The 16,031-nt window shown below is 44.1% G+C and overlaps 1 long non-coding RNA gene and 1 pseudogene across 1 annotated transcript in view; both read left to right on the top strand.

Moving 5' to 3' along the window:
• The window catches only part of LOC123572377 (uncharacterized), a 52,304-nt gene extending 36,481 nt beyond the window's left edge, over positions 1-15,823 (top strand). The window contains exon 3 of the long non-coding RNA XR_006696917.2: positions 15,516-15,823. This is a non-coding gene — a long non-coding RNA (uncharacterized lncRNA). The remainder of the gene's footprint in view (positions 1-15,515) is intronic.
• LOC135969761 (uncharacterized) lies at positions 2,859-3,628 on the top strand (annotated as a pseudogene).
• Positions 15,824-16,031: the final 208 nt, after the last annotated feature.

Genomic DNA, 16,031 nt, shown 5'->3' with positions numbered 1-16,031 from the left:
TGTGTTGTACAGTTTAATGAGTTTTCACATATGCTAATATCACTCATCCATTATCTAGCATCATACAGAATATTTTCACTGCCCTAAAAATCCCCTGTGCTTAGCATATGTATGGTCCTCCCTGTAGCTCTCAACACCGGGAAACCACTGATCTTTTTACGTTTTTATACGGTTTTTTTTTTTTTTTTTTTCAGAGTGCTATACAGTAAGAATCATATAGTATGGAGTCTTTTCAAGCTGACTTCTTTTACTTAGCCATATGCATTTAAGGTTCCTCCATGTCTTTTTGTAGCGTGAGAGCTTTTTTGAAACCAATGGATAATATTTTGTTGCCTGGGTGTACTACAGTTTGCTTATTCATTCAACTATTAAAGGTCATTTTGGTTGCTCTCAATTTTTAAGTTATGAATTCAGTTTCTAGTTAGCAGAGAACACATGAGTGTCACTCTCTGGTACTATGCTGTTTCTAGAGCTCTATAGATGTGAGCCTACCACATGCTATAGCAGGAGAGATGTCTGCACACAGTAGGCCTGCGCTTCTCTGCAGACTTCAGGCTGGCTCTCTGATGTTTTTCATGATTGTTTATTGAGGAATATAATGTTAAATTCTAAACCCAAATATTTTCTGATAGACTGGCACATTCAGGGAAAAAAAAGCAACAAAGACAGCTGAAGGACTCAAAATCCTGTCCTTTGAGGAAACACGGAGGAAGAGAGAATTTGGAGATGCTGTCAACCATCTGCAGCCACCTTAAAGGCAGTCACCCAAAAGAAGGCCAGCCTTGCTCTGCAGGACCACGGAGGATAGAAGTAGGAGCAGTGGGTGAAAGGAGCCTTGGCGCTGTTCCAGGGTTTGAGAGGACATCGAGGATTCCCACGCATTTTGTTGCAGACATTTCCCCATCTCAGTCATCAAAGAGCAGGAGAGAGTTGCCACCTGACCATCAAGTCTCAAAATATTGCAGCCCTGATAAGTTCTTACAGATACGCACAGGAACTTGATTCAGAAACGTGTCAATCAAGAACATTTCTGAGACAATCTTGAAATTGAGTCCAGTAACCCACACAGCCCAATTCTGTTATCTCAGATGTCACCAGATGCCCTTGAAGGTGATTGAGGTTGCTTTTGTGAAGCTGGAGTTTAGAACCCTTAAGTGAGCACATCCGCTCTCGCATGGGGTATGGTGGCACCTGGAGAAGGCAGACATTGCTTTCCTCTGGTGCTCGTGAGTTTTCATGTTCAACGCGTTTTGTGTTCTCTCCACCTGAGTTCAGAATTCTTCCGGCAGTTCTCATCTGAAACCGCAGCCATGGGTGGCCCCACAGTGCTTTTCACTGAGTGATGTGAGGACCCTGTAGGTCTTTTTCCCTTTGGAGCCGAGGCACCTGGTGTACCCCCTGTTTCAAGCAGTTCTCGCCCCATGGAGGGAGACCCTCTTCTGGGGTCTTAGTGCCACACAGACGCCCGGCCAGGGCCCACACAGACGCCCGGCCAGGGAGAATGCTGGCTCTTTTCGGGAACTGAGCTGCTTGGATCCTTAATATCATGCCTGAATCTCCCTTCATTTTCTGAGACCCAAGTTAGCTGGTATTTTCCTTGACTGAAATTCTTAAAATCATTTTGGTCCAGTGCCTGCCACCCACCCTCTGCCTCTTGTTTCTCAGCATTTCTATAGAAACAGACGTCCAGGTGTCAAAATCCTACAGTCCTAGAAATGGCTGTTCTCACTGGAAGACATCAGAGCCCTTCCTTTGTTGTCCAATGCCCATTGCAATCTCCCTGTGGCTCAAACTGGGCTCTGGACAAGGAGATCCTTTTCCACAGGCAAGAGCAGCACCCCTGGGACACGCGTCATCTTCATGAATTCAGCCTGGGCCTCTCACGCCAGAGTCCTAAAAGCAATTTTGACTCCAACCTATATTTCTTTTGGCTTCAAGGAAGAACTGTATAAATTTCAATTTGGCTACGCAGGTCAGGAAAGTAAATGTCATTACAGGCCTTTATGTAAGATCAGACTCCACATTTGACACCTTTTCTGTCAGAAGAAAGTACATGGAAATACCAAGTCATACTTATAGTGCAATCAGTTTAATTAGTTTGTACACACTAGTAAAATGTCAAACATTGGCAGAGTCACATCTTCTGACTGTGCCCCTTACCATGAATGCATTACATTGTTGCCGTAGAGTTTCATGTTAAAACACTATTTCATCATTTCACACTCCAAAACTCTTTATTTGTTCAGCCGGTTGTGCCAAAACAATTGAGGAAGAGAAAAGCAGACTGCAAACCCAAAGCCAAACCTTTGTGCTGAGGTGGGATCGATGGCCATTTTAATTCTGCACTATTCTGTATTTTCTTAAAATTTCCCTCAGTGGTAGATTAAGGAGCCTAAGGAAAAGTTACTGTGCAAAGAACTTGAAGAGACAGAAGGAATTCCAGAAATTTTCCTCATCATAAACTGGTAAGCCCAACAACAGTCAACCGAGAGCCAAGTCAGGAATGCAATTTCATTCACAATTGCCACAAAAGAATAAAATACCCAGGAATACAGCTAACTAGGGAGGTGCAAGATCTCTACAATGAAATTTACAAAACACTGCTCAAAGAAATCAGAGATGATGTAAACAAATATAAAAACATTCCATGCTCTTGGATAGGAAGAATCAATATCATTAAAATGGCCATACTGCCCAAAGCAATTTACAGATTCAATGCTATTTCTGTTAAATTACCAATGACATTCTTCACAGAACTAGCAAAACTTATTTTTAAAATTCATATGGAACCAAAAAAGAGCCCAAATAGCCAAGGACTTTTTTTTTTTTTAATTAAAAAGTAAACTTTAATACCGAAAATGCAAACTTGGGGAAGGCAGAAAGACCACACACAAGGCTGTCACTTCACACTTGGAGGGTTGCACAGTGGCAGGGCAGAGGCACTCCTCACTTCCCGGAGGGGGCAGCGGCCAGACAGAGGTGCTCCTCACTTCCCAGAGACTGGGGCTGCCTGGCAGAGGAACTCCTCACTTCCCAGACAGTGCGGGGGTCAGGCAGAAGCGTTCCTCACTTCCCAGATGGTGGGCAGCTGGGTAGAGGCACTCCTCTCTTCCCAGACAGGGCAGCGGCCAGACAGAGGTGCTCCTCTCTTCCCAGTCAGTTGGGCAGCTAGGCAGAGGCGCTCCTCACTTCCCAGACAGGGCAGCAGCTGGGCAGAGGTGCTCCTCTCTTCCTAGACAGTGGGGAGGCCCGGTAGAGGCCCTCCTCATTTGCTAGACGGTGCAGCAGCTGGGCAGAGGTGCTCTCTTCCCAGGCAGTTGGACGGCTAGGCAGAGGTGCGCCTCACTTCCCAGAAGGTGGGGCAGCGGGGCAGAGGCCCTCCTCACTTCCCACACTGGGCATCGGTGGAGCAGAGGAACTCCTCACTTCCCAGACAGTGCGGAGGCCGGGCAGAGGCGCTCCTCACTTCCCAGACGGTGCAGTGACCAGGCAGAGGCGCTCCAACTTCCCAAACAGTGGCCCTGGACAGAAGCGCACCTCACTTCCTAGATGGGGCAGCGGCTGGGCAGAGGCCCTCCTCTCTTTCCAGATGGGCAGCAGCTGGGCAGAGGGGCTCCTCATTTCCTAGTAGCCAAGGAAATCTTAAGAAAACAAACAAACAAAACTGGAGGCATCATGCTACCCGACTTCAGACTATACTATAGGGCTACAGTAACCAAAACAACATGGTACTAGTACAAAAGCAGACACATACACCAATGGAAAAGAATAGAGAACCCAGAAATAAGGCTGCACACCTACAACCATCTGATCTTCAACAAACCTGACAAAAAATAAGCCATGGGGAAAGGACTCTGTATTCAATACATGGTGCTGGGATAACTGGCTAGCCATATGCAGAAGATTGAAACTAGACCCATTTCTTATGCCATATACAAAAATCAATTCCAGATGGATTAAAGACTTAAAGGTAAAACCCCAAAGTAGAAAAACTCTGAAAGATAACCTAGGCAATACTATCCTGGACATAGGAACAGGCAAATATTTCATGATGAAGACGCCACAAGCAATTGAAACAAAATTAAAAGTTGGTAAATGGGACCTCTTTCATAGTTTAACTAAAGAGCTTTTGCACCGCAAAGGAAACTGTCAACAGAGTAAACAGACAACCTACAGAATAGAAGAAAATTTTTGCAAACTATGCATCCAACAAAGGTCTAATATCCAGCATCATCTATAGGGAACTTAAACAAATTTACAAGTAGAAAAAAAACACCCCCATTAAAAAGCAGGCAAAGGACATGAACAGACACTTTTCAAAAGAAGACATACATGTGGTCAATAAGCATATGAAAAAAGCTCAACGTCACAGATCATTTGAGAAATGCAAATCAAAACCACAAAGAGATACCATCTAACACCAGTAAGAATGGCTATTACTAAAAAGTCAAAAAATAATGGATGCTGGCAAGGTTGTGGAGAAAAAGGAATGCTTATACATATTGGTGGGAGTGTAAGTTAGTTCAACCATTGTGGAAGACGGTGTGGCAATTCCTGAAAGACCAAAAAACAGAACTACCATTCAACCCAGTAATCCCATTACTGGGTATATACTCAAAGGAATATAAATCATTCTATCATAAAGACACATACATGCGTATGTTCAGTGCTGCACTGTTCACAATCGCAAGACATGGAATCAACCTAAATGGTAGACTGGATAAAGAAAATGTGGTACATATATACCATGGAATACTATGCAGCTATAAAAAGGAACAAGCTCATGTTCTTTGCAGGAACAAGGATGGAGCTGGAGGCCATTATCCCTAGCAAATTAATACAGGAACAGAAAACCAAATACCAAATGTTCTCACTTGTAAGTGGGACCTAAATAATGAGAACTCGTGGGCACATAGAGGTGAACAACACACACTGGGGCCTATCTATTGGAGGATGGAGAATGAGGGGTGGGAGAGGATCAGGAGAAACAACTAATGGGTACTAGACTTAATATCCGGGTGATGAAATAATCTGTACAACAAATCCCCATGATACTGTGTCATGTTACGCAGAAACTATGTAACAAACCATGTTACATAGAAACTATGTAACAAACCATGTTACATAGTTTGTTACCTATGTAACAAACCATGTTACATAGTTTGTTACCTATGTAACAAATCTACAGATAGACCCCTGAATTTAAACGTTAAATGCAAATAAAAATTAAGATTAAAAAGTAAGCACATGCAAAAAACAAACAAAAAAAGAAACTGGTCAGCTTTATATATGGAAGAAATGGGGGGATAGGAGAGTCATCAAATCCATTCAATTTGATACATATTATTTGGCCTTAATTCCAGAAACCATGCAAAAGGCTGGGCCCAGAGGTTAGTGGGAGCCCAGCACACACGCATCCTCCTCAGAGGGACTCTTGGATTTAGTGAGTCCCAGAAGTAAGAAGAGGAGGTCCTCTCAACGTAATGAAAGATACAGAGGTTGGTCGGACGTGGTGGCTCATGCCTGTAATCCCAGCACTTTGGGAGGCCAAGGAGGGCAGATCACCTGAGTTCGGGAGATTGAGACCAGCCTGACCAACGTGGTGAAACCCCGTCTCTACTAAAAATACAAAATTAGCTGAGTGTGGTGGCACATGCCTGTAAACTCAGCTACTTGGGAGGCTGAAGCAGGAGAATCACTTGAACCCAGGAGGCAGAGGTTACAGTGAGCTGAGATCACGCTATTGCACTCCAATCTGGGCAACAAGAGTGAAAATCCATCTTGGAAGGAAGGAAGGAAGGAAGGAAGGAAGGAAGGAAGGAAGGAAGGAAGGAAGGAAGGAAGGAAGGAAGGAAGGAAGGAAGGAAAGAAGGGAGGGAGGGAGGGAGGGAGGGAGGGAGGGAGCGAGGGAGGTTTAAGAGGTTATCTTGTTTGGGGGCCATTAAATAGAGCACAATGCTGGTCACAGAATTCCCAAGGGCGGCAGATTTAGCGTCAGGGGCCTCTTTGAGACTGATCCTCTCTCTGGCAAATGTGCGTACACAAAGATAATACATGCTGTAAACAATTTCTGGGTTTTGCAGATGTTGAAGAGATCCTGTTGGCAGCCTCTAAGTTTGTATTTGCAGGCCACCTACTGGGCAATCCTGTTGACACAATATCCCTGCTTCCCAAGAACCAGGGTTGGTACTTTGCAAATTAAGATGTTTATGATGTGAGTGCTTGGTCACAACTTTGGAACTATGTGATAGCTACTTTCATACAAATCTAATTAAAAATGGATTAAGATCACTTTAATACTAGAGGAACCTTAAGAGATGGATGAGTTTGGCTTCTTTTCCTCCTCAGGCAGACATGTTTTGTCAAGCCATCACAGATGGATGTGCATTTTCTTCCCAAGAACACTTTGAAGCCAGGAAGGCCATGCTGCAATATTTTCCTCCAAATGCTTTTATTGAATGAAATGTTTTCTGTTGTATTTGAAACTACTTGTTCTTCCTCGATTCTTTGTAAACACTGAGAAATACTGATTAGGGTTTCCAGAAAAAAAATATTATTTTCCACTTATCGACTGACTCTGGTGTGTATTTTGTGGATAAAAACTAGAGTAACAACAAAAATAGGAATTTTGTCAATATGGGTAAATCATATTCCCCAACAGCAGTATCCCCAGCTGATGAGTGGGTGGGCGACCCTGGCCTGCATTTCTTTCCTCTTTTGCAATGTTTGTCATGCCATCTCCACCTTGCATTGATATTTTTAATATTTTGACTGTAGAGTGCATTTCCTTATGCATGTCCTTTAAAAATGATGCAGGATAATTTCTAGAAATTTTAATTATTCACAGTCAGAAAAGCATTGATGTGTATCCTTTCTTTTTTTTTTTTTTTTTTTTTTTTTTTTTTTGAGACGGAGTCTCGCTCTGTCGCCCAGGCTGGAGTGCAGTGGCCGGATCTCAGCTCACTGCAAGCTCCGCCTCCCAGGTTCATGCCATTCTCCTGCCTCAGCCTCCCGAGTAGCTGGGACTACAGGCGCCCGCCACCTCGCCCGGCTAGTTTTTTGTATTTTTTTTAGTAGAGTCGGGGTTTCACCGTGTTAGCCAGGATGATCTCGATCTCTTGATCTCGTGATCCACCCGTCTCGGCCGTAAGCCTAATTCTTGATGTTTCTTTTAAAAATGTAAATAGCTTAATTCTATAATCAATGAGTCCACAAATGTTTGCAGACATTCTGCTATACACAAGGCAGCATGCTCTTGAAATACCAAAATATTAAATGCACCATAAAAATTCTCTCTTTAGATTACTCTTTGAGCAATCTGGGTATTACATGATTAAACAGTAATTTCCTGAGCTACTTCTGCATGGTTCTTTAATAAAGAAGAGGAGTTATTTACTGGTGTAACCTGAGACTCACCAGGGCGTAGAGAAAGCAGAGGGTCTGTTTTCAGCCTCATCTCTGAGCAGAACATCATTTTCTCATCAGTCCTGGATTAAGCAGCTTGTGGTGCCAACCCCCTGGGCCACCAAACTGTTCGTGGGCAATAGTCCATAATCATGGAAAGCTGGTAAGATGTTTGTGTAGCGTGATCATCACAAGTCTTTCAGGACGTTCTGATGTCATTGAAAAAAACACTTTGCTAGATCATCAATGTGAACATGCTTGAGTGACACCTGGTCACTATTCTGTCTGTAGGGAGGCAGGGCTGTTCCCAAAGGCTCCTGTTTTAGAGAAAGGCAAGAATGACTGACAGGGACCACCTTTCTCCCTTCTTTCTCAGGCAGCACCCAGCCTTCTCCTCTAGAAAAGCACTGGACCAAGACAAAGAATCCCCATTTCAAGGGATGCCAAATGACCACTCTGCCCTGTATTAGACCTGGGTGAGCACTTATTTTAAGGTTTGTTCATTGGTAATGATATCCGGTTGAGGTGACATTGTCTAGGGAAGGCAGGGCCAAGGACGCATGTCCCTGCTGAGATCTGTCTCAAAAAGGACGTGTTGGGCCAGAGGATATTCTCTTACACACATGCATCAGGAAAGGGGCTGTATTTGAATCGATAGAAGTAGAATTAAATTTTCTCATAGAAGCAGTGTTGTGGTATTAGGATATGGACCTGGCCAGTGGTATCACATAAAGTAGCTCCGGTAGACATGTATTTACTCTTTCATTTACTCTAGGCACTAGGTTATATCTCAAGTGCTTTTCATAAACAAGGTTATTAAGGACACATGCCAAAACACTGTTCTGGAAACTTTTTGTTTTGTTTATTCCAGAATTATGCAAGGCAGAGTGGCATTTCAAAAGCTCTATTTTTCCCAGTTTTTCACAGCTGATTATTTTCTTTAAAAGCTGCAGTTCTACCTCCATCTTCAACAGAGGCATATGCCCAAGTCTTGCCATTGCTACGTGGTGTCCTGACCACCAAGGAGATGGAGCTCACAATCGCATAGGAATATGTATTTCCAATTTTCTTTGTGCTAACTTCCTTGCCTCCGTCAGTGCACTGGGTTTCACAGATGTTGAAGAAATCTTGTTGGCAGCCTCTAAGTTTGTATTTGCAGGATGCCTAAAATCACAAGATATTATGTGCTGGGACATCAAAAAAGATATCAGCTGCTAGCTCCAGAATAATCAGACTGCTCTCACAAGTGCAAATATGGGTTATTGTCACTGCGATGTGGGTACCTCAAAGACCTTCCAAGACAGAGACCATTGTCTATATATCTTGCTATCTCCAGGCCTAATGCAGAGCTTGGCATCAAGCTGGTGTCCCACTAATTAATGTCTATAAAATGAACGCATGAACTATTAACCCAGAGAAGATCTGGATAGTTTGCCTCATCAAGGCCTGTATGTCTTGACCAAGACTGGCCAGGGCAACACAGGCTTCAGGGGAGAACCAGTCAAAAGGAGGCATGGCCAGCTCTAGGCAGGCATCATGTATCAATGTGGGGACTAACCACTGAAATGCCATTCAAGACACAAGAAGGGACCTAGGCCAAAAGCTGCCCAAGGTTAGCAGAGGGGCAAGGGAAGGAAGCATCAGGAGGACAGAAGTATTGTGGGCACAGAAAGGCAGTGTGCTACTATTGCTAATTTTGACGCAGTGCCCGTGGGCCGCCAACAGGACAAAGGCGGCTATGTGGGGTTCCCTGTCCCATGCACACTGAGGGTGGGAGAGAGTGTGAGAACACCTCACGACCCAGGCTGCGCCAGGGCGCTGAACACCACAGAGCTCACAGACATTTTAGCTTCTGATGACTTAGCTTTCTTCTCTCACAGGTCCAAACTCACTTTTAGAAAAACAGTGAACGATGGGACTGTACTAACAGAAGAACAACAAATGCCCACTGTGAGCCCCGCCCATCTGTGACGTGATGGCCAACGCAGTTAGGAAGAGGTAGCTCTCAGACTCATTCACATCGAGCTGGTCATGACAAGAAAGTTTACACATATTGGCAAAGATGCATGTTTTAAACTATCCTCCCTTTGGTGAGTTTCTGAATTAGTGAGGGGAATTGAGGGAGTATTTCAGGGACAGAACTTCTCCCCAGCCCAGGCCTTTTCTCACATGCAAAGGCAGATGCAAGGGCATAAGTCATCACCTTGGGATGAAGGGCTGCAAAGTCATTCATTTATGCCCAGGAATCGGAAATCTCAAGACTCTAGGCTGTTTCCCCAGTCACCCTTTGCACTCTGAACTTGGCTTACTCCCCCCTCAGTGACCACTCTTCTGAACTTCACTCACATTTGAGTCTAAGAACTAAGACGCAAGAGGTGGTCCCAATCTCAAAGAAAATTTTTCAAGTTTCGTTCAGAAGAGGAGTTAAGCCAATTAGACGGTGACGTGTTGTGTAACTGAGCTCATAAAACATGAAATGGCTTGAATTAAGATAACATGGGATAAATGGCTAGAAGACTTTTTAACCTTCTTAATTTGACTTTATGGGGCGGAACACATTAACGACTTCAGAAACATTTTTGGTGAGCAAGATAGAATGGAGTTGTTGTTCATGTATCAAGCAACTTAGTGTTTGAGAGATAACCCCAGATAAAAGGAAAATTATCATGGGATAAAAGTAATGAAATAAGTATTAGAAAGCTCTTGGCCATGAAACAGCTAAGGATAATTTACAGAAGTCGGAGAGGTGAAAGTCAGATGAGGAGGAAGGAGGGAAATACCTCTGACAAACACAGCCAATTAAGTACCATGACTCTAAATCACAGCACGCTCTGTCAGGTCTGGCCTGGCCTTGAGTCCTTCCGCACCCACATTGAACCCAGCCACTCCCCTCACTCCCCACCATCCTGCCTCTCCTCACACAGCCCAATAGAATCTAGTGATGTGCGTGCTCAGGTCAGCCTTCTCTCTTCCAACCCTGGTAACTGATGACCAGCTTGGGAAAAGGATTAATACAGAGCATGGCGGAATTGCGCCACTGAAAATGCACGTTATCAGTGTTCAGCTGGCCTCACTTTATTCTCCTAATTGTCTTTGGTGAGAATTTTCTTTTATTTTCTTTTTTAAATTTGTTTTTAAATTAAGAATTGTATCTATTTAAGACTTTTGTTTTTCTCCTCGAGCCACCCCTCTTCTGTGCTAGCAGGCCACTCTGCATCCTGCTTCTTCAAGGAAGTTGAGGACAGCAGCCCCCATCACCCCAAATGCCTGTCCCTGAACTTTAGAGGTATCTCTAGCTTTTCCATAGCTTCCTTTCTTTTTCTTGGCTCAGACCTTAAATTCCTGGCTCCCTGCTTATCTCCTCCACACACTCCCCTTAATTAATGTCATGAGCACTTTTTGGATTCTTTGCCCACTTCCTCTGACTCTCCAATCCTGCGCTCCAGTTCCGCCCTTCCCCAAGCTGCAGAGACAAGGACCTAACTGCCTCCGGGGCATCATCAGTATTCCTCTGGTGTCTCCAGTGACATCATCACCTACCTCTTTAACTATAGCCCCTACCTTTTCTGTACTTTGCTGTGGCTGGTAGGGACTATCACCAATTATCAAAACCCAGAAGTTCTGTCTTTTTCATCACCTTCTCTACCCTTGGAGGCCTTGCCAATTTCCCTTCATAAATATTTCTCCAGCCTGCTCTGCTTTTCCTCGTCTACTCCTACTGCTTCAGTCCAAACCCTCACTTGCACCTAGATAACTCAGTAGCCTCCAAAATCATCTCTAGTCTCAAGTCTTGTCCTTCTTAAATCTGTCCTACACACTGGGGTCTGGGCACTCACCTTTAAATGGAAATTTGTCTGGCTTAGCCCCTTTTAGTGCCTTGCCGTGGCCCACATAAGAAATCCAAGGCCGGGCACAGTGGCTCATGCCTGTAATCCCAGCACTTTGGGAGGCTGACGGGGGGTGAATCACATGAGGTCAGGAGCTCAAGATCAGCCTGACCAACATGGAGAAACCCCATCTCTACTAAAAATACAAAATTAGCTGGGCGTGGAGGCATGCACCTGTAATTCCAGCTACTCAGGAGACTGAAGCAGGAGAATCACTTGAACCTGGGAGGCAGGGGTTGCAGTGAGCCAAGATCACACCATTGGACTCTAGCCTGGGCAACAAGAGTGAATCTTAAAAAAAAAAAGAGAAAAAAAAAAAGAAAGAAAGAAATCCAAGTATGCTACCAGCACATACAGGGTCCTCCCTCTCCAACCTGCCATTGTCAGCTATGCCTTGCACATCATGACCCAGCAACACAGAACTGCCCATGGTCCTCCATTTGCTGTGCCATTTCTGACCACCTTACAATTTTTTATCCTCCTTCTCTGGCCAACTCCTATTTTCACAACAAAAATATCATTTTCCCCAGGACACTGTTCCCAATTCTACAGACCGTATGAAGTTCCCCTTTGCATTTCCATGATGCTTTTTGTTAATGAACTTTTAAGAGTTCCTTTTGTTGGGTGCAGTGTCTCGCGCCTGTAATCCCAGCACTTTGGGAGGCTGAGGTGGGAGGATCAGGAGGTCAGGAGATCAAGACCAGTCTGACCAACATGGTGAAACCCCGTCTCTACTAAAAATACAAAAGTTAGCCAGGTGTGGTGGCATGTGCCTGTAATCCCAGCTACTCAGGAGGCTGAGGCAGGAGAATCGCTTGAACCCGGGAGGCAGAGGTTACAGTGAGCCGAGATCACGCCACTGCATTCCAGCCTGGGCAACAGAGCGAGACTCTGTCTCAAAAAACAAAAACAGAAAAAGAGTTCCTTTTATTGTGTTTCATCCGAATGAATTAGTACACAGTTGATTTTCTCCACTTCTGATGACTAGCCAACTCTGCACATCAGTAAGCTAGCCTGCCAACATGAGAACGTCATGTGCATTCGGTAACTCCGCATTTCATGGGATCGTTACGTGCATTACTCACATGAAATCTCACTGACCTGGATTGTAACCACCTTTCCGCATGTCTTCCTCAGCAGTCCCTCAGTCCCAGGAGAGTGGTAAATATGTCTCATTCATTTACATATTCTAGTATCTGACAGTGTGACTCTTTCAAAACATTGTTCCAAAATAATTTGTTGAATTAATGAAATACTATCTCTCCTCCATTTCAGCGTAATATCCTTCTGTCTTTATGACAAGGATTGCTAATTTCAAGCTTTTAGCCCAGTTGTTTGGTAGTCAAGGAATATAAAACTGTTCCCTTGTGGAACAAAAATACTAATATCCACAAACCCTGTTTTTCCATCCACCCTGTATATAAATAAACCTAACATCTTTAAAAGGGATGTCGCGACTTGAGAGGTCTCCACCTGAAACTGGGACTTGACTTTGGTTTTATTGGCTCTGCTAGGCTGTGGGCTGAATATAAATCCATGCCTAGTGCTTTGAATGCACTTATTATTTCTTTACAAATGCAATTTGTAGTGGACTTCCTGAAAATGTTTTAGAACAGGATATAGCCTCTTTTTTTTTTTTTTTAACTTTTTCGTTAAAATAGCCAAGGAAATGTAAAAAGCAGAGAGAGAAAACTCAGGGCAGCTCTGGCAGCAAAGATCAGAGGCCAGCATCAGGGAAGGCTATGGTAAGAGGTAGCATTTGCAGTCAAAGTCAGATTCTTCATCAGCCGCAGCGCAACACCTTCCCAAGCAGCTGCCGGCTGGCTCAGGGCCACGCTCCAGGCTGGGTCTTCTCCAGTCCTTTCGTTCACACCTGCATTTGTACGTTTTGCTTCAGTTTATTACTGTGTCTTTGCTTTGCACCTAAACAATACTACTTCCCCCCCCCCCCCCCCCACCCAGTAAGTTTGGACCATTCCCTCAGGCATTACTTGGTATGTAGAAATTTCTGCCTCGAATAAACTTACTTGAATGACGATGCTAACCCTTCTTGCATTTGCCCTTGGATTGTAACTCAAGGCCCCTGTGCCCTTCACTAAGTCTCAGATGCATCTCTCTTGCTCAGATAATTATTCTACATCTTCTTCTGCGTCTTCAGGCCTGGCATCCTTCTTGATATTCTGATATTTGCAAATCTATCTTATTCACTCCTTTATGTTATTGGCTGCAACTTTCCTGTGAGTACTGGCTTTTTGATGCCTGGGTCAATTAGATCAGCATAATTTGTGAGATAAATGGAAAAATTCCTACATGTGCTCTTGTGTCAATATTTTCTCTCCGTGAAAAATCACACTTTGCTCTTAGCCCCTTGGGTTTTTACCATAGCACAGTATGGCTGAGTCAGGGGAGCATATTTCCGTTTTTCACTGACTCACATCTCAGCTGAGGAGCTACCCGCTAGGCTGGCACCTTCCCTCACTACCTACCGGGCCTTCCGCTGGATTTGGTGGGTGCACTCCTGAGCAGCTTGCTGAGTCAGAACTAGTTGGAAGGTGACTAGGACTTCCGACAAGGTTGCTGACAACTTTCTCTTCTAATTACATGTAAGCAATTTCCTGGCCTGCTTCTTTTTGTTGCCTCTCCACTAGATGTCCGTTGAAAACATGGTAATCAGACATGGAAAGGTTTTCTGACACAGAAGGAGACCAAACGTTGGCCAGCTAATTCTTAGGCTGAAATTATTACTGTAATTTGAAAGAATAATTATAAAAACATGCAGGATGGGAACCTTTAATAATCCAATCAAATTCAGAGACCGAAACATGTTACCAGGCAGCTTTAAAAAATGTTCCTGGTACAGTATGCTGTTGCATTCTGGATAGCATCTCTTACCCCTCTGAGCAGTGTAATCACCCTGTAATAATTCTCCACCTTTTACACTCCTCCTCCTGGAATGAGGCATGGTGGTGTAAACAGGCTTTCTGAATTTAAACAACAACCCTGATTTGCAGCATTTTGCTGATTTCTGTGGTATAAAGATTCCTGCCACAGCTGATTTCAAGCTATAAACAGTTTGGCAACTTCCTCATAGAATTCCTGTGCATTTAGCAATTGGTGCTTGGAGCCCACAGGAGCTGCCTCCAGGGTAACCCTGGGTGTAGAGCCCAACCTGAGATGCCTATCACCTCTCTTATGCCCAGCTGAGGGTTTGCCAAGGTCCATGTGAAAGGTGAGGCCAGCTGGACTTCCTGGGTCCAGTGGGGACTTGGGGAACTTTCCTGTCTTACAAGAGGATTGTAAAACTCACCAATCAGTGCTCTGTCAAATGCACCTATCAACAGAATTCTAAAAGTAGTCCATTGCGAGGAGGACTGAAAAAATGGCACTCTGATAGGATAGAAATGGAACATGGGGGGGGACAATAAGGGATTAAAAACTGGCCACCCCAGCCAGCACTCTGATAGGATAGAAATGGAACATGGGCGGGGACAATAAGGGATTAAAAACTGGCCACCCCAGCCAGCAGCAGCAACCCACTCAGATCCCCTTCCACACTGTGGAGGCTTTGTCCTTTCATTCTTCACAATAAACCTTACTACCGCTCACTTCTTGGGTCCGTGCCATCTTTAAGAGCTGTAACACTCACCATGAAGGTCCGTGGCTTCATTCTCGAAGTCAGCGAGACCATGAACCCACCAGCAGGAACCAACTCCAGACACACATGGTCTCTTCAGAAACAAACTGGTCTCAGCAATGAGCACTGCCAGGAAACTTCCTATATAATTTGAATGTAACAATATGTCACAACATAAACAGGCTTTCCAATATGTGCAATAGGCTTTACATTTTCTGTAATTTTTTTTTTTTTTTTACATTTATGGAATTGAGAAAGCCTATATTTTCCAGATAGGAAAATATACAACGAAGAGGTATTTTGCCTTTGTATCAGTGCTGCGTGGAATATTCCACTTCAGTTAAAACAGCTGTTGTTTGGGCAGAATATCAACGTGTGGCACACACAGGCTAAACAACCCAGTAGAGACTGCATTCTTTAAGAGGAGCTGCTTACCTGGCAGTGCCTGCTGGGAGCTTTCCAAGCTGGGGTTCCCCTCACTGGGAGCATCCTGCCAGTGCAGACAGATGTATATAACCTGGGATGTCTGTTTTTTTGTTGTTTGTTTTTGTTTGTCTGTTTTCTTGTTTTTGTTTTTTCTCTCGACCTAGTCAGAAGACTGAACATTTTGTAACTGTTCATAGGAAGTCATCATCTTTGTGTATGCACTTGCTGAAAGATCCACTGAATAGCAGCCTTCGTGAACATTACCAGTGGACTCGTGCTCCTATAAAACGCACTGTTTTCCTCACTGCGAGGTGGGTCTCTCACACCGCGATGGACTGTCTGTGATCTGGGAGCACTTCTTCCCTGGACCTTCCCTGTCACACTGACGGCGTGAGCGTGTAGGGCAGGGGTGGGAGTGAACATGTTAATCTCTTTTGAATAAACTGATTTTGAAGTAGATGTCTCAAAAAAAGTTTGTCACAAGACTTTCTGGATAGTGACATTAATTCTCCCCACCAACAGTAGTAGTTTGGAGTATTGCTTATAAGCAATGTGGCTTACTTAACAGTTTTATTCCAGTGCATTGTGGGTCACACATCTTCAACGTATAAAGTGTTTGTGTAGGGGATAATTAAAGTAAAACGGAGAGCCGTCCCTTCCTCCCAACCTGCCTCCAGTGA

Source organism: Macaca fascicularis, chromosome 3 (assembly GCF_037993035.2).
Source record: "Macaca fascicularis isolate 582-1 chromosome 3, T2T-MFA8v1.1".
Taxonomy (NCBI): domain Eukaryota; kingdom Metazoa; phylum Chordata; class Mammalia; order Primates; family Cercopithecidae; genus Macaca; species Macaca fascicularis.
The sequence above is the reverse complement of the archived record's forward strand: the minus strand, read 5'-3'. Positions and strand labels throughout refer to the sequence as shown.